The sequence below is a fragment of the Notothenia coriiceps genome, unplaced genomic scaffold (assembly GCF_000735185.1).
Source record: "Notothenia coriiceps isolate Sejong01 unplaced genomic scaffold, NC01 NC01_scaffold00003525, whole genome shotgun sequence".
NCBI classification, from domain to species: domain Eukaryota; kingdom Metazoa; phylum Chordata; class Actinopteri; order Perciformes; family Nototheniidae; genus Notothenia; species Notothenia coriiceps.
The window spans coordinates 102,943-107,897 of NW_011336226.1; positions in this window are offsets into that span (position 1 = coordinate 102,943).

Here is a 4,955-nt window from a genome sequence, read left to right on the forward strand (position 1 = left end):
TTAACACTAGAACCGCCAACAGCGTCAGCACCTACATAGATATCATTTTCAAATCATTTAATTTGTTCCTCTTCATAATTTCCTTATAAACTAAGTAGGACGATTTAAAACTAACTTAATTGGGTTCATTTAGAAATTGCTTCAGTTTATCATCATAACAGATAAAAAAAAGTTTAGATTAATTTTACAATAAATCAAGGAATGATGCACTTCTACAAACAAAAACAACATAATTAAAACATTTAAACAAACTACTAAAAGTAGACGAACTACATTATTCAAATGTGTTCAGTAACTTCTGATAATAATCCAGGGGAAATAAACGAGGCATCTCTTTTCCTCTCTCTCTCTCCTGACAGCCCGTCAGTATCAGGGTTAGTACAAATGCGGTTCTAGTGTTCATTTAGCGTTTCTCTTTGCAATGCTTATTCGATTTGAAACCAAGTCTAACGTAGCTTAAGCTTAACGTTAGCTTTTTAGCTAACACAACACATTCACGCACTTTAATTTTAAACAGTCAAGTCCTTTCAAGTCACCTATCTCAAGCTTAAGTTAAGTCTCAAGTCATGAATACCAAGTCAAAGTCAAGTCTTTTATCAATGTTAGTCAAGCAAGTCTCAAGTCAAAAAATATGCGACTGGAGTCTGACTCGAGTCAAGTCATGTTTCTCGAATCCCCACCTCCGCTCACCCACCATCTTTGTTTGTGACGTAAAGAGTGTAAGAGTCACGTTTCTGAATTGGACGGGAGTGGATGCAGTCACAGCTAATCGGAGTCTGATTCAGAGGGTTGCCTGTCAGTTCCGTTATGTGTACTGAAACGAGAGCCGGTATAATTCCACGCGCGAAAACAAAATAAAAATTGGAATACGTTATTTTAGTGTCTTAAAAGAAGACTGAGGTATGAAGGGTTAACGTTACATCTTAGGATAATTTTTACTCATGTTCATACAAACATATAAGGGTATACTTAGTGTGGTTACTCCATGTTTACTAGCTATAACATTAACGTTACATCACTCTTTTTCACTTCTTACTCAATCAGCCAGAGTGCAGATATCACCATTAGATTCACAAACCTGAAACATCATCCATTTCTTCACTGCTGGTGATGACATTGTTGTCAGCTGCTGATACTGCTGCTGCTGCAGCTTGTGGCGCCTGCTTCGATGAAAATAACTTTCTAATATCCATAACTGTATAGGCTATTAGATTAAAACTCGTCAGGCACTAGGAAGGATCAACAATCAATGTCCAATCAATGTTTATTTATATAGGCCCAATATCACAATGTTACATTTGTCTCAGTGGACTTCACAGGTTTGTACAGAATCATCAGTATGAAATGACGACACTCTGTCCTTAGACCCCTCACATCGTAACAAGGAAAAACTTCCAAGAGAAAACCCCCCACAGTTTAAAGGGAAAAATGGGAGAAACCTCATAGGGAGAGCAACAGAGGAGGGATCCCTCCTCACAGGAGGCAGACGTGCAATAGATGCCTGTGTGTAAATGGAAAGAATAATCACATTTGCAACATAGGTAGTCCAAATTTTGGAAATGCATGTGTTATAATAGGTAGAATGGAATCTCACTTGAGGATAGTCCATCCAGGAACTTATGGACCAGGACCACAGCCACGACTCACAAGATCCAGGATTGTTTCGCTGGGGATCCATGGTGTACACAGGATCCGGCAGAGTCTATCCATGATTGTACTTGTCCGGCATCCCGGCGTATATAGCATTTGGCCAAAAGTAAGAAAGAAAATTGGGGGAAGCTGGGTTAATCGGAAGATGAGGTGAGTACACAGGTATAGACATCGAGGCAGAGAAGCAAGAAGTAAGATTGTCCCTTCGCCGACAAACTAAGCCTATAATCAGCAAAGACTAGGGCTGATATTCTAATCAGTCCCTAAACTTACTCACAGGCTTTATGAGCAGAAAGGAAGGTCATTTTATAAGCAGCACTCTTAAAAACCGGGATAGGGTGTCTGGCGCGCCCGAGTGACATTTCCAAACTGGAGCTGATTCCACAAAAGTGGAAGCTTGATAAGAAATAGGCGCTTGGCTCCCATTGTACTTTTAGAGACTGCCAATCAGGAAACCAAACAACCCTCTGCATTGCCTGGAAACGCACAATGCGCCTAGTAATCAGGAAACAGTACGAGGTATTAATGAGTTCTTCACAGGCTAAGATGGCGCATGAGACCAATATAAGTCCATTGGGGCTTTGTCAAGTTTTATTCGAGGAGAAGAATTTTAAATTCTATCCTGTGTCTATAGGTGAGCCAGTGTAAGGCATGTTCCGAACAGGAATAATGTTGTCCCTTATCCTAACTATCTAGTTAGTACACGGAGCTGCAGCATTTTGAATCACACCTGAAGCGACTTGACTGACTTCTTTGGTACACCTGATAATAAGGAGTTTATTTTCATATGATAATCCAGCACTTGTGAAGTGAAAAAATGCATGGACTTGGGTTAGTGTTCTCGTGCAGTGGTCGTAGTTGTATGGCAAGATAATGCCTGGATTTTGCAATGTTAACGTAGATGGAAAGTAGGCGGTCCTTGAAATTTGATTTTAATCGTGGGTGTAAGGATAACATCCTGGATCAAACATAACACCAAGATTCCTATAAAGTCTCACTGGAGGCAAAACGGGCCAAATTAAATGCCTCATAGTTTAGTCACTCTTTAGATAATTGGTTTCGTAGATTCTTCGGGCCCAAGTACAATAAACTCCAGTTTTGGTCTTGTTTAACATTAAAAAAATGGTAAGGTCATCCCGTTTTTAAGTCCTGTGAGGCAGCTTGAATTTTATTTAGATGACTTAATTTCCAAACTCAGGCTTGATTGATAAATATGTTGAGTATCATCCCTACAATGAAAGATTTACAGAATGATTCCTTAATAATATTGCCTAACGGAAGCATATATATGTGAACAAAATAGGTCCAAGCACTGGCCCCTGGGCATCCATGGCAACTTTGGGTTCGCATGCGAAGATTCATCGCCGAACAAACCCGAGCGACCGTCCAGGCATGGATAGGACCCTAAACCACCCTAAAGCAGTATCCATTTTTTGTAATGCCCAACTAAGGCTCTAGTCTTTGCAATAGGATATCTGGTTCGGATAGTATCAAATGCAGCACTAAGATCGAGCAAGAAAGAATAGAGACAAGTCCCTTGTCTGAGGCTATTAGAATGGTCCATTTGTGAACTTTAACAGAGCTGTTCCTGTGCTATGTTGTTGTTCAAGAGCCAGACTGAAAATCTTCAATAATCATAGTTTTTTAAGTAATCACAACAGCTGTTTTGCGGACTGCTTCTCAGGAATTTTTGAGAGAACGGAAGATTAGAATAGGTCTATAGTCTGGCAAAACCTCTGATTGAGGTTGTGCTTTTTTAAGAGCGGTTTATCACTGCTACTTTGAATCGATTGTGGGAACATAGCCTGATAATAAAGACATATTCATAATATTTAATAAAGAAGTGCTAATTAATGGAAAAACTTCTTTTAACAGCTTAAGTTGGAATCGGGTCTTAAGATACACGTTGATGGTTTAGAAGAGAGAATCATTGAAATTAATTGTTCAAGGTTTATGGCTGAAAAGCATTCTAGTTTACAATCAGTGGTAATATAGAACTTACGTTTCGGGAGCTGTTGATAATACTACTGGTCAAGGCAAGAGTCATTGATTTTTGTTTCTAACGGAGTAACATTTTAATCGTTAAAAAAGCCATAAAATCCAGTACTACTGAGTGCTATGGGAATAGAAGGCTCAGTCGAGCTGTGGCTCTCTGTCAGCCTGGCGACAGTGCTGAAAAGAAATCTTCATTATCTTATTCTTATCCTATTAATGAAGAGTAGTAGGCTGCTCTCGCTTTACGCAGTGCTTCTTATATTCAATTGAGAGTAATACTGCCATTAAACGAGATCTCCTTCAAGTTTAGTGGAACGCCATACCTTTCAAGTTGTCCGTCGACTTTTGCTTTATTTTGCGGGTTTCGGCATTATGCCATGGACGCTATCTATGTTGTTTTTTTGTTCTTCTTTTTCAAGGAGGCACAGACGTCCTAATTTTATTCGCAGCGCATCTGTAGCACTATCAACAACATGATCATGTGGGGTGGTGTACATTTTGTAATAAGTTTGCCTCCCTTCATGCAAACATGCTACGAGTAAGTAATTGTGGATCTCTTCCCTTAATTTGGCTATAGCATTAACAGATAGGTTTCTGTGCAGGACTTTGCTAATGCTTTGTAGTCTAGTAAACAGACTTCAAAAGTACTAAGAATGGTCCGGATAAAGCAGGATTATGCGTTCGACTAATATTTTGCTCAATTTCAAATACCATAAGTCAGAACAAGGTGCGAGAGTGTGATTAAGCAGTGGTTGGTTTATTTTACACTGCTTGACAGAAAACCACAGAATCTAATTAGAGTTAAAGCACAGTAAGGTCTATTTTTATCATCGTCAACAATGAATATTAAAGTCACCTACGATAATTACTTATCTGTTTTAAGTACCAAGTTGAAAAACTCAGAGAATTCTGATAAGAATTTCGAAATAGGACCTGGTGCACGGTACACTGTAAAAATAAGATGGCGCCAAAGTTTTCCAGGTGGATTGCGTAAGACTAAAAAACTAGGCTTCAAAGGAGGTATATTTACATTTTTGTTTGTTGATCAAGTAAATTGAGTCAAAGATTGTGGCAACTCACCTCTCGGCCCGTGCCTCGGGCAATATGAGTATTATTGGTGCTGGGTGGAGTTGCCTCATTTATGCTGACATATCTTCATGTCTCAACACAAGTTTCAGTGAGACAGCATATTCAATATAAATCTGATATTAAATCATTTACCATATTGCTTTACGAATGCTAGGAGATCTATGTTTAAGAGACCCACTTTATCTTCTGTTTTGCACTGTAGGTAGGTTACACATTTACTT